General features: G+C 37.6%; 1 protein-coding gene across 4 annotated transcripts in view; it reads left to right on the forward strand.

The window, feature by feature from the left end:
- CSMD1 (CUB and Sushi multiple domains 1) overlaps positions 1-25922 on the forward strand; it is a 1137242-nt gene that overhangs the window by 319267 nt on the left and 792053 nt on the right. The window lies entirely within an intron of this gene.

Genomic DNA, 25922 nt, shown 5'->3' on the forward strand with positions numbered 1-25922 from the left:
ACACGTAGCATGGCTAATCAATTGAAAGGATTTTGTAGAGAGCTGTGTAGAGAGATGCTTTTCTTAATGTTGACTGACTTGACTGATTCAAGCAGCTTAAGTTTGCTTTCCCAATGGGTGTGTGATTTTAGACCATTCCAACATGCTAAGGTCCAGATAGTGTCCTCTCAGTTAAATCCTTAGGACAATTAGTAGATGACTGAGAGGCAGTGAAGCATAGAAACTGGCTCAGAAGCCTATTCTCTTTATAATTGTGGGGGTAAGAATAAACTCTTTCAATTCTGGACAAATTAATGATTTTTGGAGATTAAATAAATGTATGTATTTTAAGGCAACAGTCTTATCCTGAATGGCTTCTCTGAAGAAGCTCTCTTTTGTTCTGTGCTTTAGTTTACTTTTATATCACCCCAGATACTAAAAAAAAACCAAAAAAAGTTAAAGAAACCCATCCCAAAATAGTCTAACTTAGTCCCTAGGTGTGACACAAATTCCACAAATAAGCTGTCTGGCCCCTAGGGCACTTAACAGGGCCTTTCAGGCCCTCTGGCAAGGAAGACACTTCTAGCACTTCCCCTATCCCTATGCTGTTTGCAAAGTGGGTGGAAATGAACAGGCCACAGAGCCGGCAGGGCAAGAGTCTCAGGAGGCAAGGGAGGGGCTCATTCGCTCAGTTGCACAGGCCAAGCTTACAGAAGCAAACATTGTTGTTATCTGGTGGTGTTGGCTTCCATACAAAGGTACAAACTGAACTTGGAAGAGCGATGGCAAAGTTTGTGTGCCCGGAAGTTCAAGCCTGATTCCTTCATGCATGATACTTGCCATGAAGTTTTCTCCTGGGCAGTATTAACATGGATCAGAATGCTTTGCAGACAGCATAGGGAGAGGGCAAGTGCTAGAAGCATCTTCCTTGTCAGGAGGCCTGAAAGGCCCTGTTGAGTGTCCAAGGATAATCCATCTACGTTGCAGAAGGCTGCAGTCACAGCCCTCTTGAAACACACTCAGGACCAAAACCAGGAACACAAATGGACCGGTGTCCAATGCTGCATTGCTGCCTCTGGTGAAACAGTCTGCACATCAACCAATCTTTGTCTCTGTGTCAGTGGCACATTTTCTACAAATTCCCTATATCATACTATTGTAACTCATGCTCAGATACACTGAGTTACTCTAAAATGTTAAACAAATAATTAATATAGTTCATCTTTTGGAGAAATTTGTTTTGTTCCAGTACTGCATACATCAGTGGTTTCCAGTATTTTTCATATGTAATTCTTTCTTGTAAGAAGATATTTTACTAAACAAAATCTTCTAAGTTCTTCTAAGGTTTTTAGTTTTGTCCCTTAAACATGTAACAGTGCACCATTGCCCACTAGCATCTTGTTGATGCAACATCACCAAGGTAGCAATTAGCCTTTCCCAAAGCAAAAGCTGTAATGTCAATCAGTAACATATTTCTTTTGGTTGTTAAACAATGCAGGTTCACTGACAAATTTTTGGCTACCATTTTTTCCCTTGGAAATAATCTGCTCTGAAGAACATCCTTTATACCAGATGTATTAAAATCAAGGAGCCTTCTGTCTTCCCCACTACCAGTCAAAAACTGCATAACTACAGTAGTCAAATCGATGAATAAGATTCATTTTAATCTATATATTTTCACTTATATTCAAGTTCTGCTAAGGCTTGTTAGAGAGAAACCTACTGTAATCAAACTCTGTGTAACAGTAACACATTTTTCTTTGCTAACAACATTATTTGCATACATTTAACATAATCTAGGCTAGATAAGCGTTTTGAAATTTACTTAAAATAAAGGTGTGGTTTCACACTGAATCTAATTCTGCTGTGATTAAAAGCCTGAGTGTGTATGTAGTAAGAAAATTAAACCTTATTGAAAGATGTAAAATGGACTTTCTTATTATGCTTCTGGAGCTCTTTAATTTCATTCACTGAAGCATGGACAGAAAATAATGGGCAGTATTTAAAACCCAAAATTGTTTTATTCATCATCACCTCTGCATTTCTAATTTTCACTGAATCTGGTGTTGCAGTGTCTTAGTGATAGCAGCTAATTATAACTATTTTATTCTTATTGGTTCTGTTTCCTTTTTGATCTTCCTGTGTGTTTAACATGTCTTTGGTTTTTAATGAATTGTTTCACTGTACACACAGAGCTTGTTGACAAAAGGTACAAACTTACATCCTTACGCTTACTTACTACCATCATCGGGAGTGCACATTGACAGACTAACTAATCATAACAAATCTAAGAGTGGATGACAGGAAGCACTTCAGCTTGTGCAGTCAGGAAGATAACTGTTGCATTCAAAAGTTTATATTCTGGAGGCCTTGTGGAAAATGCTGCACAACCAATATTGCATATTTCTATAACTAAATTGCCATAATGTAACGAAGCTCATCTTACTTGTCTTACAGTTTAATATCTAGATACGTGCCTTTCAATTCTACAAGTGCAATATATATATATATTTTTTTTCAATGAAATAATCATGTCCTTCATATGAATTAGAAAATTAACCACTGAGCGGTATTGTTGGTTGTATGCTAATGCTTTTAAAAATGCAGTAGTTGGGAGAAAAGAAGAGCAGCATAATATCACATTATTAAGTTTTAGAATTAACATGAAAAATAGGCACACTAAAGACAAGAATAGTAATTTCTTAAGTGCTGCAATCTAATTAGTAGTATGGTATATGTGCCTTATGTTGTTAAACAGAAATTCAAAGGGCTGACAAGGTCAAGAGGCTGAAAGGAACACAAATCTCTTCACTGACAAAGGCAGCTCTTGCACATACAGACTGTAAGTCTTCCAGCAGAACTCAGCTTTGCTTTGCTTTCATGAAATATTCCCATTTGGTGAAATACTGCTTTTCTGAAAGGTCACACAGGAGATTTTATTACATTAAATAACATTTAAATACTTCTCTGTACAGCTTAAAGGTACAGGTATTTTGTAAACTGTAACAAGAGTTATTTTATAAATCTGTTTTCTGGATGAGTATCTTTAACTTATCCAAGTTAAATAGAAGAGAAACAGCCTCTCTGTGGAATAAGTAAAAGTGGAATCAAACAGGCGAGTAAAAAAGCTTCTCTCTCTCTCAAGTAATCTCTCCCTCTCTCTCTTTCCTCCCCTTACTCCTTCTCTTTTTTTAGGGGAAAAAACCAAAACAAAACTACACCTTAAAATCATTATTCACTATCACATAAATAAGAGCCAGTTTTGACATTACTGAATGCTGTCAACTCTCCTAGCAGAAGACATCTTCCAGTGATCAACATAACAATGACTTCATAGAAGTTCCCTCTTGCCTCTTTAAATAGTAAAATAAATTTAACCATATCTTACCTGAAGACTCAGTTACATTATCATTGTGATGCATCAAACACAGACCTTTTCAAAAAGCATAAGATCCAGGCATACATCTTACTAAGTTTTCAGGTATTTCATAGGACTTTGTTACAATGCACAGAGATTTGAAGTATTGCTTAGAAAGCTTATCTATAAATCTGCAATACATCCAGAACTTAGAATGTTTCTAAGAACTTAATATTATAATTCAAACCTGCTGAAACAAAGAAAATACTGTATTAACTTTGATATAGGCAAAAAATACAGGCTACAGCAGATTTTCAACACTGATTTACTGCAGACTGTGGCACCTTTTCTATCTGAATAAGACTGAAGAACAAAGAGTTGTGTAGTGAATGCAGGTCCTCACCAGGCAAGACTGTAGGTGGCTAAAAGCCATTTAGCTGTACATTATTAAATGCTGAAGTTATGAAAATGCCTACCCAACCGCTGCCTGAAACCAACAAAGGAAAGTTAAGTCTTCTTGTCTGACCTGAAAATATGTCGTACAGCTATGGTTCAAATTAGCCCACACAATCTGGTCTGATCTTTTTATACTTTGAGATGGCATCTTCCTAAATTGACAGCCTATACTCTATTTACAGCCAATGGGAGTGAGTAATTTGCTTGTGAAAGCCTTCAGAGGGTGATCATCTCTACCTGAATTTAGACCTGCAGGAATGTTCTCTTGGTTTTTCAGTTGCTTACTTTTCTCTATAAAATACATCAGCATCCATCTCCCCTCATTTTACATGTTGAAGCTTTATCACTACACAGCAAGGAATGCAGTGTTCGTGGTTCTACAGCCTTTTGTAAATTAAACAGTTACTGTTTACTGAACTGAACAATCTTTATTTGCAATAAACATTGTGAATTGGGAATCTGGGGGTCTAGCCCTTACTTCAGGATTTCTGTAGATTTTTATCAAACTTTTTGTATCAAATCTCTTTTTATATAAAGATATACAGGAGGAACTCTTGAAGCTGTGAATGTAAGCCACTCACTCCAGATGGGGGACTAGCCTCAGTGTTATTGCAGAAAAGACAGGCATTAATTTTCTGGCTAATTCTGTGCAATGCTCACAGGGAGTGGGGATTTCTGGGTTCCTGTGTTGAGGAATGCTGATGATTTTTATATGAAACAGTAGCTATATAATGTACATATGATTTATCTGGAGGAAAGGATGGAAGCCAGAATCCCTTCAGCTAGCTGTCTTGCTCCGGTTGTAATTGGCATACAAACCCATGCATCTTCAGATCCATTCTGAGCAGTGGAATGGTTTTATTTGGAAGCAATAAAAAATATTTCTGACTAGTTCAGAACTTTGTTGATGAGGTTCTCACCTAAGAATTAAAAGAACTAGGTTTAAAACACTAAAGGCAAAAAAAGACAAGAACAAGTCTCACACAGAGATTAGTTCATTGAGTTACTGAGTACATCGCTAGCCTCCTAGAGAAAATATTATCTATAGGAGATTTTGGTATCTAATTTAGTTACTTGAGTAGCAAGGATATCCTTTTGGAGTGACTCAGATGTAGACATTCTTATAACATTGACATTGTAAGGATCCTTGGCTATGAGGAGGTTTTGGACTGTGAAACCTTTCTCAGACAGTTAACTTCTCGCATTGTTCTCTGTCATCTTCAGGTTTGAGGCATTTAACTTTCCCTGTGCAGCACACAAGAACCTTAGATGCCTAATCCAGCTGTATTTTGTCTTAGGGATCAGACACCAAAACCAGGTCCTGCAAAGCTAAGAAATTGAAAGAGAATGATTTTGAAATAATCAATCACAACTGTAAAGAAAAAAAATTGCTACTTAATAGTTTAGGATTTACTTATTAAAAACCTATTGAAAAATGCTTTAAATATATACATAAAGGAACTAAAAGCTAGTTTTAGAAATGATTGAAATAACAAATGCAGTCCAAGCTAATTTATGCTGTTCATGTTTTACCTAAAACTGCCTTAGGACACTCTGCTTCTTTATGCCTATAGAAATGTTTAGATGTTGTGAATGACTCAGTAAATTGAGGGCATTGAAAGACTATTCCTGCATTAGCAAGTAATTAGGTGGAATAGGGGCAGACTATTAGAAAGAAGTGGCTGATGCTGAGAGTCCTGCACCTTTGCATTGCATAAGGTCATGGGCTTTGCTTCAGGTTACATTTAGTCTGGCTCCTGGACAAAAAGCTTCTACTAAATATGATGCTAGGCTCACTGAAGACAGAAAGTGTATGTGCACACTGGATGAGTCAGCGATGGTGTAGCTAACGGGCTGTTTTTTAACCTAATGGCCCCTTGAAGCACTGGGAATATCTAGTTCATGTACATCAAAACTGCTCAGAGTTCCAAACCTACACATGGTAAGTGGAGACAATGACAGGCTCACAGTAAAATCGCACTATTTCTCTGATCCAATTCGCTAATACAGCCAGTGACACAAAACACAGCTGGGCAGCATCACATTCCTCAGTAAATGCTGTTGCATTTGCTTTTAAATCTTCATCATGGGGATGCTGGGGCATAACAGAAAAGCGAAATCCACAGTGCCACAAAATACACAGAAAGTAACTGGGAAAAAAGTTCAGTATAATCTTTGAACAGTTAAATATGAATGTTATATTTGCTTGTGGGTTGTATACCATCCACACAGATTATTGTTCTATCTTGTATTTGTTACAGTTTTTTATATAAGACCTATTTATAACTAGTCATAGATATGTCAACACGTTTCAACATCCATAATGTTTTACTCCAAGGTATCTCACATTATTGCAGTTTTGACTTAAAAGATTATGTCATTTTGATTTGAAATATATATATGCATTTGTTTAAATTTACTTATAGCTTATTTTCAGTGGAGATAAGATCATGGAACCATAGAGTCATAGAATGGTTTGGGTTGGAAGGGACCTTAAAGATCACCTAGTTCCAGCCCCGTTGCTAAAGGCAGGGACACCTTCCATAGACCAGGTTGCTCAAAGCCCCATCCAGCCTGGCCTTGAACACTTCCAGGGATGGGACAGCCATAGCTTCTCTGGGCAACCTGTCCCAGTGAAGAATTTCTTCCTTATATCTAATCTAAATCTACCCTCTTTCAGTTTAAAGCCATTCCCCTCTGTCCTGTCACTACTTGCTCTTATAGGAAGTCCCTCTCCAGCTTTTTTGTAGCCCCGTTTAGGCACTGGAAAGATGCTCTAAGGTCTCCCCGAAGCCTTCGCTTTTCCAGGATGAACATATCAAGGTTAAATTGTAAAAGTGTTAATCTCTAATTGTTCTTAATAGACCCCTCACTGAAATCAGTACTGGTTATCAAGTAGTAGCAGATGATTTCACTATAAATCCATTTAAGTAATAAAATAGCAATGTTCTTAAAGATAGCTCAGGAAGATCACAAGGGGAAAAAAAAGAAATATCATAATAATAACTTGCCTGAAAAGTAATTATGAATTAACATTCATCGGCTCAGCCACCTACATGAAATAGTGTGAAGGCCTTAACAAACAAAAGGTTAGAAAGAAAAAACCAAACACTGAACATTAATATTTAACAAAGATACAAAACAAACTAGATGAAGTGATCATTATCAATCGTGAAAATTACAGCCTTCCTGCAAATTTTGCATAAACGTATAAAGGAATGATTGATGCTAGAAACTTGGAAAGATTACCTAAACCTTGGTGCATCGCTTTACTGGCAGACAAAAACGATTCCATTTTGGTGGTAAAGTATGTTCTAATGATAAAAAAACCCAACCCAGTAGGACCAGCAGTATTAACATTCTTTTACAGTAAACAACTAGGAACCTTTTCAAACCACTTCTTACAATAAGCTCCCACAATAGTAATGTCAACTCAATCCATGAATAGAATACCTTAGTCAGACACTTCACTTTCAGAATGAGAAGAAATGTTTAGTCTGTCACATACTATTGAAGTGTGCAGAGTCTAGGTTGGAGCTCTCAATTCACATCGCAATTTAAACAAACTTTCTTCTATACCTTTCCTTTGCAAACCCACTCACTTGTCTGTCTACCTTCTAGAGTGCATTCATGGGAGTTACTCAGAACAGATAAAACGATTAATGGTTTGAAGTGAGTAGTTTATCTTGATTGTAAAATAGGATTTTAGCAGTACACTAAAGAAATAGTTCTGATTTTCTATTTATTGAGAGAAAATATTGCGCCATTATGTAAAAGGGATGTATTAGAATGAATAGTGAAACTGACTATGCTGCCATCAGATCCGGAGACATCTTTTTCCCCTTGAGGGTACTGGATAGTGCTGAGCAGGGCTTCGTAGGCATAGGCCAAGCCCCAGCACATTGCAGTGATTTGTACCTCTCTAGTATTGCCCCTTAAACCCTTGTTTAAGGATTTTATTAGTTATTCCAGATTTTTCACTTATTCAGGGGGGAAGTTCCAAAGTACTGGAGGGGCCCACTGGCCTAGGTACTTGCCCATATTATCCCACACACCCTGCCACTCATGACCGTGCAGCCTTGGGGAAGATCTTTTGGTGGTATTCTTAGATAGTTGTTTAACCTTAAACAAGATCTGAACTATATTCAACAAAACGCTGGTTTCCAGCAAAAGGAGCAGGCTGGTTTCAAGGGTATTCAAAGGCCATTCAAAATCTTTAAAATTCTCAAATGCCATTGTAAATATCAATGGTGAAGGGAGAGATGAGGAGGAGAATTGAAGGAATGTAAATCCCATGGGTTGAGATAAGAACAGTCCAGTAACTAAGGTATAATATAAAACTACACTAATAATGATAAGGGAAATAACAAGGGGAGAGAATATAAAACTAAAAGGGGAAAAGAAAAACAACAATAAACACAAATGATGCACAACACAAATGCTCACCACCCACTGACTGATACCCAGCCTGACCTGAGCAGTGATCTACCCTTCCAGGTAACTCCCCCCAGCTTATATACTGGGCATGATGTGCTATGGTACAGAATATCCCATTGGCTAGTTTGGGTCAGGTGTCCTGTCTCTGCTTCCTCCCGGATTCTTGTGCCCCTCCTCACTGAAAAGTCCTTGATTGGAGTAAACATTACTGAGCAACAACTAAAGCATCGGTGTGTTATCACCGTTGTTCTCAGACTAAAACCAAAACACAGCACTGCACCAGCTACTGGGAAGGAGAAAAATAACTGTTACAGCTGAACCCAGGACACACTGGAAAGACCTTAGCTGATGTGTGGTATCCAGTTTTGGATGCTGTACCTCAAACTCAATTTGTAGTAACTGGAGGGAAGCCAGTTCAAAAATAAAATAGATTGATCTTACATTAAAAATTCAAGGACTATAAAGAAAAAACACAATGTAGTGATGTAGTAAAAAAAAGTAGAAACATTAAACCAGAAAAGTTTTGCTTGGTGGGATTTAATTTCCATATGCCATATTTAGTTACACTAATCCTTGTCTATAGAAGAATGTGGATGGAAAGTAAGAATATGTGCAAAATATGTGACTGTAAAAAAAATTATGCTCTTTTTTCTCCTTTCCCATCACTGGCTGTGGTGGTGGCTAGTTTAAACTGAGTGTCTGCTTTGGGTTATCTGGTTCTTGGTGAGAGGCAATGCTTAATTAACAGTGATCTTAACTCTTCTTTCATGGTGTGGCTTGCTTGTGCTTTTGGTAAGCTAGACTTGAATAATTAATACTTTACATTTATTTAGCACCTTATTTTCATATAGATTAGATTTTTTTCAACTATGGTTATATGTGCTGGATATTACCAGTACACATTTCAAGATGTTTTATACAAGTGAGAGGTCAGGGATTGCATTTTTGTTATATATTAATGGGAATTAATTGTACAGATATGAAGTATTAATATAATTATTAATGTAATTAATTGTACAGATATTGAGCATGATATTTATAAGTAATACCTAAAATATTTTACTGGAAATAACTATTACTAGTTTATTTCAGTATTGGTATTTTAAAATCTAATTAGCCAATTATGCCTTTGAGCATGGGTATATGAGTTTTCCTGTATTCCTCTCTTGACAAGGCAGCTGCCAAAGAGATGTCTTTTTCAGCCTGTTGCAGTGGCTTAGGTTAATAGTTTGACCAAACTTGTCAGACTGATATGATATTCAGCATGGCATTTTCAGCTGCTATTTTTTCTGCTAAATTTCCAGTGTTACAAGAATAGTGTTTACTCAAAAAGCATGTGTTTACTATGCAAATACTTCACAATACCCATATCATTAGCCTAAAATAGAGGGGTTAGTACCTCTCAGAAAAAAAGTAGGATGATCAGAGGTTTTCAGGAAGGATGAATTGAGGCAATGGTCCTAGAAAGATCACTGCAATTCAAGCAGAAGCAGCTGTTTCTGGCAGCTCGTGGCAGTAGCAGCCGACTATACAAACCACAGCTTAAATTCGAATTGGGTATTCAACTCCAGACTGTTGTGTCCCATTCTTTCAACAGGCACCTCAGAGAAGAGTATATGTCTCCATCTTCTATATTAACCCTTTCCTTGCAGGCCATAAAACACTGGTTTAGGTTATCTTCCTTTTCTCCAGTTTCCTCATCATCTTCCTCACATGGGTCATGTCCTTCTGCCCTCAAGCATCTTAATGGTCTTTTGCTGGAGTGACTCATTTGAGTTTGTCAATACTCGTGAGGTTTGACTTTTTTTTTTTTTCCCCAAATTCCTTTTTATTAGTTTCTCAAGCATTAGTCCTCTCAACTGATTTTTTCTCTGTAAAATTGGGTGAGCAGTCCGGCCAGCTTCCTTCAGAATCAATGAAAGAAGAATGATTCATCCTATCTGAAGAGATGTCTATTTTACTTCATAATCTGATCTTTTTTTAATCCACCTCTCAATGCTGTCTCACAGTTTAAATCATATCTGGATTTTATAAGCTATTCTCTTTCTCCTTTTGTTTTGTTTCATTATCATGCTTCTGCTATTTTGTTCAGCTATTAATAAAAATTTCCCATAAGACTTGTCCAAAACCTGGACTGGAACACACTGCTAGTAGTTTCCCTCCTGTCTGACACTTCCTTTTCATGGAGTCAGATCATCAGGGAATTTAGATCCGCTGACTTCCCAATTTTGTCAGTGTATTATCTGCTGTGGATCTTTAAATTCTTTACCTTTCAATCATCACATAGTTAATGTAAATCTAAGATGCTGTGATTTGCAAAATTATATGTATTATTCTGTTCAGTCGTAACTAAATTTGTCTCCTAGATGAAGGGTATGGATAGAATTACTTTGGAGTCTTCAAGTGAAAGGTCTTTTTCCAATGGAAAAGGTACTATTTTATCAACATTTTATAAGCTCGTACGGTGAAACGTAGAAAAGGAAATAGCTGACAACTTCAGGATTATTTTTTTCTTAAAACAAAAAAGTCATTATTATTGCAGCTGCTACCACCTGTATCAGAATAGGCAATTTTTCAGGAATTACCTCCTGAGATGCAGGAGAGTTAAATCTGTTCAATTTTTATTCATTATTCCTCAAAATCTGAAAGCCTCCAGTCACAGGAAAAGGATGTCATCCCACAAATTCTGATTACTGTCAGGAAGTAAAAAAGGATTTATTTATTTTTTTAAATACGAGCATTTTCATAGAACAGAAAAATATTTTCCAAGTATGCATATCCAGAAAGGAATCATGGTCTCTCTACCTCTTACCAAAGAGTCAAGAAGGAGCAGCCAAAAATGAAATGTAGCCATAAAGAACACATAGAAATTACTTAGATATCCTAAATAGAACAAATGTTCCATGAGGACCTATATTCCCACACCAGTTGTTCTTGTTTTTAATATGGTAACAAAACCAAAACCACTTATAGAATAGATACTGATATGAAAAGTGGCTTATTTTAATAGGTGGGTTTTCAGCATTAAATGATACATCCCAGATCAAATGACACAGGTAATATAAAAGCTTTTAATACTACCAAACATATGGAAATTAAAAGATGAAAGTGCTCTCATTCTGCATTATTGAATAACACTGTTCCATCAACAAATCAATAAAAGGTATGTTTTGTGTTTGTGTCCTGGCTGAACCCAGGACAGTTTCGCCAGAAGGTAGCAATAACACTGCAGCTACAGATCTGCGGCAAATAGGCTGAAACATCTTCATTAGGTTATTTAGTCCATATACCTCTTTCATACCATGATCAAATACAGGTTTATAAGGAAGAGACAGTGAATAATGACAGATTGCAAGCACTAGAGACTGCTAGTAAGGAAATGTAGTAACAGCAGCCCCCCTCCCACCCCACACCCTACCCCCCAGCATTAAAATAAGCGAATAGCTAACTGAAGAGAAAAAGAAAGAAGGGAAATCAAACCTTTTCATTGTATTATGGAATTATGGGAATTAAAAAATGGTTGATAGGAAAAAACAAAAACCACACCAAAGCAGGTGTTCGTTGAAGAAAATGTATACAAAAGTATAAAGAACCATAAATCAAAAGACAACAGAAGGGAGCTTAAAAAACGAACAGCTCTCTTTTTTCTTTGCATTCCTCTTGATTCTTTCAGTTGTTCTTTTTCTTCCTTTTCCCATTTTTAGGGTGGTACTTTACTAATTATCCCCTCCTTTCATCTTTTGTTTTCTCTTTCCTTAAGAATTTACATTTGGAACTTCAGGGCTCATTTTTGTTTAGCTGTTTGAAACACAGACTTTGCATTCATATTAATAATTGACCTCTGAGCAAACCTTACTTCTGTAAGCCATGATGGTTTTGTTAACAGCAATGGTAAGAAAGGCAGCATTCACACTTGGCTTGTGTTCCATCTTCTTGGCTGGCTTTTGCCATTTTATTCTAATTCACTAGCAGAGAGAATTGCCATTACTCTTACATAGTTTTCTCAGTTGCTTTCTCAACCCCACCTCATGTCTCAGCGCAGGCAGCTTTTTTTTCCTTTTTTTTTTTTCCTGTGAGGGGTGTTTAAAAAGGGCAAACTTTAGTCGTGGAGGTTAATCTGTCCAGGCTTCTTTCAGAGTCATTGATCCGATGTAGGAGCTGAATGCTGGAGAATGGTTTATTCCTTCATTTGCTACATGCAGCTTAATAGAACCTGGAACATTAAATACAAATAATAAAAAAGAATACCATTGAAAATTGATTCTTTTCATTCAGTTCAGTATTCAGTAGTCTCTACTAATGTCCCCTGTAAGCTCTTCCATGAGAATTGGTGGGAGAGTCTTTGTCAGGTTAGCCAAATTCTCTTAGAGTTAACTAGGGCTAAATAACTAAAGCTACCTTCTTTTTTTCATAAAACATGACATTCCCTCTTATGGCTTCTTTCTTCCTCATATCTCTTGAACAATCAGTCTTAACTCACATCTTCTGCTTTTCTTTCTCAGTTGTACAGCTGGCTCCCCTGAAGCCCATTATTATTTTGGTCTCAGCAGTTCTTTTGGGTTTTACGTTTGTTCTGTCATCCATCTGAATAGTACTTATTGCTCCTTAGCTATTTCATACTTCTCTTGCTTGTTTCGCTACCACTCATTACTTGGAGAGGTAGGCAATCTCAATAACACCACCTTGTCAGAGGAATATCTAAGTATTACTGTAGCATGACTGTTCCACAGGCATGTGGAATCTTCCACAATGGTTTGGTCTTAAAACCTTTCTCTGGCCACAAAGGTCATCAGAGACTTGGTAAACTATTTCACTAAAGCCATCTTATTCCATATTAAAATAATAACAATTAGAAGAAGTTGGCACTTTCATGAGAAAAAGCTAAACTATACTAACTGTTCTACATAAATATGAGCCTGTTGACAATAAAAATATACTCAAATACAAAGAAATGCTAAGCAATGGGCTTAGCTAAAACTCCTATTCAAATTCATGAGAAAAATTGACAAGAGTCAGGTTCTGAATGGCTTAAGATCATAAAATCATAGAATGGTTTGGGTTGGAAAGAACCTTAAGATCATCTAGTTCTAACACCCCTGCATACAAATAAAACATTCTCCTGCAATATCAATTCCTTCAGTATCAACTTCCTCCATCTCAAACAACATTATGTCTGGCCCCTCTTTCTCTTGCCTACAAACGGGTGTCAGAACCCTACAGACCACCTGAGTGTGCTGGTGGTATCAAGGACTGTGTTAAAGGCAAACAAAACTAAAACTCTTACAGGTGTTCAGATATTCAAGATCCTGTATCACCTGGACACACATGATTAACTAAGGGCAGCTTCAGGCAGCTCTCACAAGATCATCTGTGTAAGTAAGTGAGATGCAATAGCCTAACAGATAATGTAGAGCATTGCCACTTCCCTGCAGAGCTCTTACACATTTAACAGCAGAATTTGCCTAATACATAGCTTGCTTCAGGTAACTAGGCACCACCTGTTTCTTGGGCCTAATGTATAAATATTACCATACAATTTTAAGAGAAAGTTTGCTGAAATTAAAAGTATGACCAAAAAAGGACTTTGTATACATCCTTTCTTTGGAAGAAGCACTTTGAATGAGATCATTTTAAACTAGCAAAATATGACTCACCTAAACACAGTTGTTAGGGCAAGTCATCCATAAGAAACAATTTGTTCCAAACTAAAAATGATATTACTGTAGATAATCTCAGTGATGATCATAAGCCCTGAAATGATATATTATATATGTAAGGATTAAAGGATGGGAAAACAAGATAGAATGTTCTGATAGGAGGAGCTCAAGCATCAAATTATGCATCCTAGGGCAAACCTCTACCGAGGTGACTTAAAATATAATCACAGAAAATGCTCAGAAGGAAAGATGAAATATCTCTCAATTACGACATATTTCTAAACCTACTTTTGGGGTGTGATATTTCAGGCTGAAGCTACCAAAATTTGTTCTCTATGAAATGTAATAGGAGATTATTCTGCTTCATTACTTCTGAATTTGTTGAAGATCTACTGATCAGAGGACATGTTGATAAGGTGGCACCATAAAGAGAGCACTTTGAGGGTAATCATTAAAATCTGTATGCATGCTAGCAACTTGAGGTAGATCACAATGGGAATTCAGTACAGTAATCTGCACCATATACTGCAACAGGATATGTATGAGGCAAGGATATTCTGAAAATAATGATAAGATGACATTTCAACATAATGATTTTTGCTATAAAAGTTCAGAAAAAAACACCTGGATATAAAAGACAATGTACTCTGAGATTCAGATTAACTGCTATACCAAAGAAAAACAATGGCAAAAAAAAAGATATTAAAAATGTGGTAGTTAAATATTGTTACCATGGGTAACAGTATCAGCAAGGATGCAAAATTAAGGGCTTCAGCATATGCTAAGAACCAGCACCAGTTTTCATAGGTACATACTAAGTGTGCTGCTTTCTTAAGGATTCTGGATCTTTGCCGCAGTGTATGGTCCGTATTACAGGATAAGAAAGAAACTGCACCACTGTTTTGCTTTTCAGTCCCACCTATCTGCCATGTAAATGGATCCACTGCTGAAATCCATGTCTCTGTCTTGATTGCTTAGGTCAGGTATTCTTGTATGTGCTGTGCCTTCCTCTTTCCTTCTACAGTCTACTCCTGCTCTACATAAGTATGATATTTAAATTGAAGCACTGAACTACACAGACAACTTACCTTCCAGAAGGTTTTAAATATTGCACAATATGTACAAAAGAGATGACAAGTGATATAATGAAGAAAAATATGAGTATATGATTCTTAATACAATAAAAGTATAGAGTTAGCCCAAAGTACACACAAAACTCTCAAACATTTCCAGAACTGGCCATTATTTCATACTAGCAGCACCAGCCACTTCTTTCAAAAGTGCCATTTGACACTATCAAAACTAGTTATTTACAAAAGACTTTTTTTTTTTTTTTAGGTCAAATTTAGATAAAATGAACTTTGTGGTGCACTGAAATACCCACCAGATTTCTTTCTCATAAAGGACAAACGCGCCAGGCAGCAATTTTGACAGGAGGCATTCCAGTACTAAATGATATGTACTGTATGGAACTTGAACTATGATGGGTAGAAACAATAGACAGACTTCAAAGCCTGCCATACAAAAAAATAATGTCGTAGCTCTTGGGAGTAAAACATCGGAGCAGAAAGTTAATATAGTGAGCTTTGTGCAGATGGTCTAAAACTGTCAAAGCCTCACCCGTTTAAAAGAGTTGTCAGAACAATTAGCTTCAGGAAAAAAAAGCAAAGTCATAATGAGGTGACAGTGAAGTAAAATCCTTTCCTCAGTTCTGAAACAGGATACATTATTTTATCAAGTGAAAAGACTTCTAAGGACATATTTAGAATACATATAATATATAATAATCCTCTAAGAACATTCTTTAAGCTGAAAATGTACATAGTTTGGAAAGATGCAGAAGGTGATGGAAAGGTGTCACTCAATTGTTCCAAAAGGTTTTGGGTTTGGAACTCCATCAGTTGTTCTTCCTTAAGTACAGAATGTTTTGTCTCACAGCTCTCACACTTCCAGTCAAATTCCAAACAACCTGGAGATCTCCTATGTTTCATTCACCAAAATGGATTGCTTAAAATGAGACAATAGCACATTCTTTTTCCTTTGTCTTGACTTAAGGTACTTAAATATTTCCATCCTATTCCTTTATTCCCAACTCTGGATGTGTCTAATATTTGCAAGGTACTTAAATTCATAGAATCACAGAATGGTTTGTCCTGGAAGAGACCTTTAAAGGTCATCTAGTCCTATCCCCCTTGCAATAAGCAGAGACATCTTCAACTAGTTCAGGCTGCCCAGAACCCTGTCCAACCTGACCTTTCAAGGTCTCTGTTTCCAGAGATGGGGCATCTACCACCTCTCTGGGCAGCCTGCTCGTGTGTTTCACCACCCTCATTGTAGAAAATTTCTTCCTTGTCTCTATTCTAAATATCCCCTCTTTTAGTTAAAAACCATCACACCTTCTCCTGTCGCACGAGGCATTAGTAAAAAGTATGTCCCCACCTTTCTTAAAAGCCCCCTTCATGCACTGGAAGCTGCTCTAAGGTCTCCCCAGAACCTTCTCTTCTCCAGGCTGAACAACCCCAATTTTCTCAGCCTTTCCTCATAGGTGAGGTGCTCCAGCCCTCTGAATTCAAAAGAATCTTTGTAGTTTGTAATTTTGTCCTTATTTTGCAAATGGGAAACTAAGACATAGAAAAGTTAAGGCATCTAGCTTCTAGTATTTTGGATCTGACTGGTACACTCAGAATATAAATTTAGGTACACAAAATTAAGCTCAAATCTTGCAAAACCATATAAAAGTCAGCTTTAGAGTCTGGCTTAGGGAATGAGGGAATGATAAAAAAGGTTTTTTGTTTTTTTTCTTTTAAAAAGGCTGTTTTTATCTTTGCATCACTTTTTAAACAAATTCTAATCAGCAACATGTTGGAAAAAATGCCATTTTGGCAAGAGCAGTTGAAAAAATAATGACTAGAAAATGCTAAAATAGAATATTTAACTTTCTAGAAACATGTAAATATTTAATCAGATGACCTATTTTATTTCATTAAGCCAAAAGGGTATAAGTCTCAATAAAAATGACAAAGAACAGTCAGATCCCAGATGACTAATGGGAATGACTTCAATCGTTAGTATGTTACTATGTATTTTGAAGTGAGCAATAAAGCCAAGCCAGACAGGCTAGCCTGTGCAAAACAGATAACGGAAATCTGCAAAGCCATGTAAATACTCAAAATTTTACAGTGTACCATAGGCCATGTTTGAAGCTTCATACATTCCCAGAATAAAGTTCTAGGCACAAATCTACATTGAGCACTATGTAAATGGTTTGTTAAATGCACTCATATTTGGATACTAACGTATTTCTTTTTTACATAACTTCCTATTGCTGCAAAGGAAAACCATGCTCTTGGTACTAAAACCTGATCTATTTAAATATTTCCAAGCATATATTCTTTTTCCTCAAGGCCTTTTGCTTGAAGTGGTGCCACCAAAAAGGCTAGAATAGGTTTTTTTCAGATGGCAATACTGTAATCCAATTTGTAAAAACGTTAAAAGAAAGCTTCAGAAATTGATTTATATGCCCCCCTCTGGCAATTTTTGTGTGCTATGGGGCTTCTATGTCACTTGTTATCATTCCATTTACATTTAGACTGGCTTCGTTTCACTGGTTTTTTGTAGAGGTGCTCTGATACTGTAATAAAAGGTAACCCTGTAAAACTTAGGGAGGTGGAAATGTGGGTAATTTTTCAGTTATTAGTGGCTGACCTGTGAAGAGAAAAAGAGTCCTGCTCACAGACTTTTTCCTCTCTAAAATCCATTTAGTAGAGACATAAAATACCATTTGTGTTCCTATGATAGGGTTTTGAGGTTTTGGGTGTTTTGGTTTCTTTTCTTTTTTTTTTTCCCCTGGATGAAGAGTGCTATACATTTTTCATTTCCAAACAACTCACAAGTGGGAGCATGAATGTGTTCTATAGCATTATGGATGATTTATAATGGATCTGTAAAACAAATTTTCAAATAAAATTCATCCTCATTTATTCTGAAGTTGAGTCAAGCATTCACTGCTGTAATGTTGTTGTCAACCCGGTGCAGATCTCTCTCTCTAAACCTTAGGACATAGCAAATGCAGGCTAGCTTTACAACTGAACTTATGTTAAATAACAGATCACTAGATACACTGCTGTGGATTAACGTGACATATCTACCGAAAAGATGATTGAAGGGATGTGACATCTATATGTGAGAATAAACAGACAGAACTCAAGTAATGAAGCTTAAACTGAGTAATGCAAATGTTTTCTAGGATTATATCTTAAAGTGTTTGACAAGGTACAGGTGGCAAAATCACTGAGAGATCTTAGTTTTGCTGACTCAATTCCTGATTTTTTTTTCTAATTAAAAAATGTTAAATCTTGCCTGTAAGCTATTACTAATAGTGGTCTTACTACCCTGTGTTTTATTATTAAACTCATCATACTATTATCAGTGAGCTAACAGATATAGGGATATAGGTAACAGGCTGAAGACATAATTCAGCCTATGAAACCTGTTTACATACTTTTCTAAAAATAGGACTTATTTGGAATATAATTATTAATTAATCAAATCACATTTTAATTTACACCTGTGTAATTTTACTTCTACTGGGTCTATCTGGGCTCATACCCGAGAAGTGCCTTTTGTCTAAATATCTGTGTACTGTTAGAAGGCAGAAATGTAGTGTGTTCATATAATTGTTAACCTGGATTATATGATCTTACTTCAAGTTTCCATTATTTTTTCTCAAGCACGAGGAGTTATTAGCTTTATAGTAACTGAAATAACTTATTTCTCCCAAAGGTAAAACACTTTGGCAGCAATGGTTTATGGTAGTACTTTATTTTTGGCACTCTTTACAGCACTACTTTATTTTTGTCCACTTTTATCAAACATTAGCTGTTTTTTCCTTCAATGTCATTTAGCACTGAGGCATATGAAGCCATTTCTGTGGCTGACTTTTGTGTACAATGAGTAGAAATCATAAGAAAATACACGGTAAATGATAAGGTGTGACAGGGAAAAAAAGGCACTTCTGTGTAGTCATAGCACAGTACTGTGGTCTACTGCTTCGTTTTTCTGGCTGGTGCCAGTCCTCGTGACTGCACTTCAGACAGAAACTCTTTTTTCTTCTGCAGCTTGAGCTACTCTGGAGGCTGGGACTCTGGGGAAGTGCTGTCATTTCCCATTAGGCAAGCCCTTCTCTTCTCAGCATGAATAACGACCCCACTAGGCCCTTCCACTGGCAGCAGCAGCTTTGGGAATTGCCCTCTCAGCTCTGCCGTGCGATCCTACCGTGTTGGAGTGGCTGCAGCCCGCTGGCTGCCCAGCCCTGCCAGGCCTTTCCCAGCAGCTGCGCTCCCCTTGAAGCCCTCAGCCCTGCTGCTTTCCTGGGACCTGCCTCCGCTTCAGTCCCCTTCATGGCTCCGTATTGGTTTCGTCTTGGCCAACTTGTCTCATGTTTTCCTGCTCCCTTACTAATGCCCTGTAACTGCGGTCACAAGCTACTGCTTTGCAGCATCTGGGCTGCCTGCAGCAGATGTAAGCCTTGCTACTATGGCTGTTTGGTAGCATCTAGAGAAACCACCTGCTTTTTCTGTAGTCTAAGTATGTCAAAATCATTAAGCTTGCAGCTTCTTTCTGCTTAATGACTGAAATCTGTGAGGTTTGGTTATTAGGGATTTTCTGGACTTTACTGAGGGAGCTTTTCTCTTTGATGGCTTCCATCTTTCCATTACAAGCAAAATATTAATCTTATAATTCCTGCAATTAATTCCTAGTTAAGCTAAAGCCACAGGAAACAGCAGGAAATTTTCATATGACCATACGATGGAAAAAAATGCACATGTATTTAGCTATGTGGTGAAAGGCTTGAATTAAAAAGTCTATTTCTTGCCTATTCAGAACTGATTATCGAGATTATAAATCTTAAAATGCAGAAGAAAGAGCACCAAAATGAAAGATGAGCCTTTTGTATACTGGTAGTACTAGTGCTCTGCTAATGAGGTATGCACACCTTAACTACCTCTAGTTAGCAGGATGGAGGAGCACCTAGTGTTAATCAATAAAATGAAGGATTAGGGAGCAGCTGAGGGGTTTGAAGATGTTTCCTGTGGTAAAGGAGAGACAGGTGGTGGATGAATTCTTGTGGTCATCTGATGGAGGGTCTTTGAGGTTAGGTTGGGGGGGGCGGAGGACATGACTGGAAGAGTAGTGCTGAGGTGTTGCTGTGGGTTTATAACCTGGCAGAACCTGAAGCTGGAGAAAGCAGCACTGAGGAAGGCTTGGCACTGCTAGAATAAGAGATGTGAGAGCTAAGGAGTTTTAATTCATTATTATTTTTATTTTTTCCTTAGGAAAGAAAGCTGAATAATATCAATGTGAGGAGGTGTTGCTGTGTTTTCTTTATGCTGGAGAGGTGGAGAAGCAAGGGGTAATTCTTGTGTGAAGGACTGGGTGTGCTCTCTGAGCTGGGGCTCTGTCCGTTCCAGTGTTTCTTGTAGTTTTTTTTAAGGGAACAGTCACTGTACCTTAAGCTTGAGGAAAACCACTGCATTGGAACCTTTGAATGGAAAATGTGACCTTGAACAACTTGTTCTGTATGTCTTCCCTTTTTCTGTGACTTAAAAAGGGTGGGAGTAGTGTAATTATGTATACGTTTAGCTTATGTTCTGTAATAGAAAAATCAGTTATAAATTATAGATCTTGTACTAATCTTATGGTAGCTCCTCATTCCTTTATGTACAAGGTAGTATCTGAGTCAGGCTTTAAATCTTCACTTCTTGGCAACTGAGTGGATGTAAACTATTAAGATAAGGCTTTTGTGGTTTCACACATGGCAGGTAACAGCCTGGTTTGCTGGAATGGATATGCTGGTCTCTTGGCTTTATGCACCATTGTGTGTCTTAACCTGTTGGTAGCTCTTGCTGTTGTTGATAGCAAATGCCTTCATAAAAGGTCACGTTATGGATATGTATCCTGTAATCATGTTTGTTCTCATAGCACTGCTACTATTTTTTTGTGGAATAACTGGAGCTACCACCTTCTCTTACGTCCAGATATGTCCACGAAGTTTAAACTGATTCAAATTACAAAGATAACATATTAATGATTTGACTTTTTAATACCTAAAATTGAGGTACGCTGTAACACATAGTGCTTTTCAAGCGCTCCCTGCTCGTACCCTCAAGGCCGTACCGTGTGCACGTTCGCAGGCGCTAGCAGTGGAAACCGCAGGGGCCGCTGTGAGGAGAGGCGGTCACTGCCCTGTGCCGGACACAGCCGGATCCAACCCACCCACCACAGGGCTCAGCTGAGCCACCCTGCAGCCCGGGGGGTGGTGCCTCGGGGAGGTACGTGTGAGGAGAGGAAATACCGGAGGAGGGAGCGAAAACTGAGAGAAAGAGCTCTGGAGACACCGAGGTCAATGCAGGAGGGGCAGGACGTGCTTCAGGCGCCAGAGCAGAGATTCCCCTGCGGCGCGTGGAAGAGGCCACGGTGGAGCAGGTGAATGTTTCCCAAAGAAGCCGCAGCCCGTGGAGAGTCTATGCTGGAGTCAGGTAAAAGTGTGAGGAGGGAGGAAAAGCGGAGTGAACTGTTACAGGCTGACCCCAGCCCGCGTTCCCCATCCCCCTGCACCGCTTAAGGGAAGAGGCAGTGGAGTTGGGAATGAAGGAGTGAAGTTGGGAAGGAGGGAAGCTGGGGGGAGAGTTTTGATTTCATTCATCTTTGTTTCTCACTATCTAAACATATTTCAAGTGGCAATGAGTTAAACTAATTTTCCCCAAGTCAAGTCTGTGTTGCCTGTGACAGTAATTAGTAAGTAATCTTCCTTTGTCTCGACCCAGGAGCATTCCCATCTTATTTTCAACCCCCGTCTTGTTGAAGAGGGTTGGTGAGAGAGTGGCTGGGTGGGTGCCTGGCAGCTGGCAAAGGTCAACCCAGCACAAAGGCAGTAATAAATAAATTGATAAAATCAGGAGTAAATGCCAGGAGCCATAGAGTCCTATCTTGATTGCTTTTTCTTCAGATGCCTAGTAGCCTATACATATTATTGACTATTGTTGATACTGGATGCCTAAAACATGGAAGGGGTTTTCCTGCTTTTTACTGACAGTATATCTAGTTCTTAGATGATTTCAAGTTAAGCCAACTGTGAGATACCACCTTTTGAACATTCTCAGTATATTGTACTTAGTATTCAACTTCCGTGATGCAGTGGAGAGCTAAAATAGATAGCTCGAAGCTTTAGTCCTTAAGAGTGCCCTTTGACTTGCCTTGCTTTCTGATCTGTGCTTGATCAGCATGATCTTTGAGGTAGCACTTGCCAATAACTTCATGATTTCATGTGGTGTGGTGAGTTTGATATAGAATGAGCTTATGGATGTTTTCCACATCAAATGACAATTTTAACAATAGTATGTAAAACCCGAAAAGGTATGACACTGTTGGCAGACAGCTCTTTGGAGTTTCTTGTGGCAGTTAATGAACTATATCACTTTATGGTACAGATTTCTGAGGGGGGGCGGGGAGGAATCTTGGATTTTGTAATTAGTTTATGCTTTGCCCAAAATTGCTGTTGGGACATTTAATTGGAATTTAGACTTCCACTTTTAAGTATATATATGTGTGTATATGATGTGTGTCAGGCACAGTTCTAAAGTTGTTTGATAGGTCTGATACTCCTTTTAATTATAATTGTCTTCATAGATTTCATTGGCCTAATTTGAAAAAAGAATTGGTCCTTATGGATACAGTGTTGTTGTTGTTGTTGTTGTTGTTGTTGTTTGGGGTTTTTTTTTCTCCCCCCTCAAGTTTCCCCAAAAAATTTGTTAAACCTTGAAAAAGATTTTGTCACATGCTGACCTGCAGAGGACTTGCTGCACTGTATGTTTAGTACCGGGAAGTCCCAGAGTCTGTACTCATAAGTAGAGGGTGGAGAAGCTCTGAGCAGAGCCAGCTGGATCTATTGCTACACCATTGAAAAAAAAGCCCTATATATTTATAGAGCTTATTGCTAGAAATGGCTGAACGTCAAGATCTAGGAAATGACAATGGAAAATGAATGTTGTTTTGATTGTTGGGTTTTTTTTTTTCCCCCCAAACAGAGGCTAAACTCAGTACTGGTCTACCACTGTGTTTTCTATTACAAGTTCTGTTTCTTTATAGACAAGCCAAATATATTCCATCTCTGGTTAAAAACTACTTTAGTGTGTGCATTTTTTGCATATTAATGCTACTGAAAGTTATGGATGTTATTGCCTTATGTTCAGTATGAAGTTGTGCAAGTTTTATCAGATGACAGCTTTATTAGCAGAGGGACTTGAAATGATTCTGCTCTCTTAGCACACACGCTTGTCTGTCTAAACAGTTCCTTTTCTGGTTGCAGTAAAGGCCTACGCATTAATTGCCAAGATGCATTTCCAAAGTAAAGCAACACGTGAAGGGGTGTGATTTTTTTTTTTTTTTTTAATTTTTTTTTCTTCCCGCATGATGAAATGGATCTCCAAACACATTATGATTCATGAGCTCGAACTACCTAGTGAAGATGTTAGTAAGATGGGGAAAAATGACTTGGTAGGTTAGCAGTGGCTTAATTGTGGAAATGTCTGAACACTTTAGACTTTCATCTGCTGTCTAGTTTTTGTTTGCACTCAATTTCATGGCATTTGGTCTCACTGAATTTATTTGAATATTGTGAAAAGATGCTTTCAGAAATACTTCAGGCAACAAGGCGACACCCAGGTAATCTGTTGAATGACTAAAATATGGAATTTTTCTGTTCGAGACTTTTCCATCTTTTTTTTAGGATTACGATAATGTAAAGAACTTGGAAAAAAACCCCCAGTAGATTTCAGGTCGATGTACTAATTCCTTGACGTTTACCACATACTTGCTGTTTCCTATGGCTGTAAAACCTTTAAGTGCGCTGATTAAGTATTTGTCATCTTTTAATGTGAATTGCAATGTCAGTTATCCTAAAGAATAATCTTCTAGTATTTCAAGGGGGATACTACAGAAACAATTCTATTTATTGAGCGGATAAAGAATCCATGTTTTAGGAATGATACTTATTACTGTAACAGAATCAAAGCAGGTAGGTCTAGAAATTGTAACAAGAACTTGGAATGTCTTTTTACTGCTCAAATAAGTTCATTTATATGAACCAAATCCATATTAGGTAGAGCAAACACTGATCAGGATTGGCGTAGCTAAAGCTGTAAAGCTGTATGGTTTTGCGTTGCTGTATCATCGTTGTCTTTTTATTGATTTTTTTTTTTTTTTCTGTGCAGTGTCAAGTGCTGAGGCTAGCTGCTTCTCTTCCTGTGTGTCTCAACCTGATTTTCCTTCCTTCCTTCTTTCCTTCCCCTAACATGCATGCTAGTTTTTTGCTCCAAGAAATTGCAGTGTTATAAAAAAAAAAAATCCTCCTTAAGCCCGGAATGCTTTGAATCCCTTCTCAAAGAGGGAAGCAATGTGTAAGTAAGATCAGAAAATACATATCCTAAATTAATAATGAGCTGATACGGAACACTCCAGATGTAGGGCAGTAGTGATAACCACTCTAATTTATTAAACAGAACAAGAAGCACATTTCCCTAAGAAGTGCAATGTCTGGTGGAGGTGAGAGAACACACAAATGTCTGAACGTAAGATGTGGCAAGCCTCGTGGTAATTCTGTAGTTTGAGCATCGAGGGAAAAATCAACCTGGTTATTTCTGGAATTGGAGTAAATGAGGTGGAAAAGAATAGGAGTGATATGTTGACAAGTACACAGAAGGTGAAAAGATGAGAGCAATTAGCTAATTAGCACATGGGAGGCAATCTTGCTTAAAAATAAAGGAGAAATTGCAGAAAGCTTTTTGCTGACTTATGTTGCCTTGACTGTATGCCTTCATGTGTATTTAAAGCTCTCCTTGCTTTGATCTGCAACTCATATGGGTCTATTTGTTTTCCAAAGCTCTAAACTGGAAAGAGATGGGAAACCACCTGACATGTGTAATTCAACCATGGGGTTCCTTTTCTGTGGTTTTTACACATGAGAGTAGTCTACAAAAAGCCTAATCTTGCAAGGAAAGTGATACTGCTGTACTAGTATGTCGTTTACAGTTATTTATCTTCTGCAGTTCCAGATGCCGATTAATGAACTATAGCATCATTGTGCAATAAATTTCAAAAGGAAGATATTTTTTTTTAAAGGCATGTATTGTCTTGACCATCCAGATTAAAAATACGCGTGTGGGTTTTCTTTGTTTGCTTTTTATTTTTATGAGCTGTTCCAATGTCTGAATTCAAAAAGCTCTTTCAGGGTGAAATTTGAACAAAAGGTGGCATTCTGATGCGTTGTCCTGCATCCGGTGGATCACGTGCCCCTATTTCAAAATGCAGAAGTTAGCTGGTGATGTAAGCTGACTGTATAGTTTTGGGTTGTGGGACAGTAATGGCGTCTTACGTCTCACTTCACACAAAATTTTTGTTAAGAAACCAACATCTCACTAGTATCAGTCAGGTCTAATGAATTGTCTTAAGTGATGTTTCAGTAAAGTATGTGAGCATTTTTTTTTTCCATCTGTTTTATCCTCAAAATGAAGCAGAACATTTATTTTGGAAAATTATCTTAACACCAGTATTTCAATGTGATTATAGCTTATGAACAATTCTAATTTGTGCTGATACAGTGGGAAATGTAAGGTAATTTTTCTTAAGCTGTTAAATGGAAGGGTTTTTTTGGTTTTGTTTTCTCATCAGTTAATGTGCATGACATTGAACATATGAGATCCATGCTTTCTCTGAAGCAACAGCTGGAGGACAGACAAGGTAGTCCATGCTATTTCAAACTGTGCTAGGTATCTCTCTGTAAGTCAAGGCCTGGGTATCTACTTCTAGGTGTGCTAAGTTTACCTGCCTTCATCTTGAGAGGAATCCCATTTAAAAAAAAAAAAAAGTTTTCAATAGATACAAACAGGTCTTTCTTTTAGTGTTCTATGTTGGAGAGTGCACAGAGGTGTTAAAATAGGAGGGCTAAAAAGCTCTAGAATGTTTGAAATGTTGCGGAG

The sequence above is a fragment of the Strigops habroptila genome, chromosome 6, assembly GCF_004027225.2.
Source record: "Strigops habroptila isolate Jane chromosome 6, bStrHab1.2.pri, whole genome shotgun sequence".
NCBI classification, from domain to species: Eukaryota; Metazoa; Chordata; class Aves; order Psittaciformes; family Psittacidae; genus Strigops; species Strigops habroptila.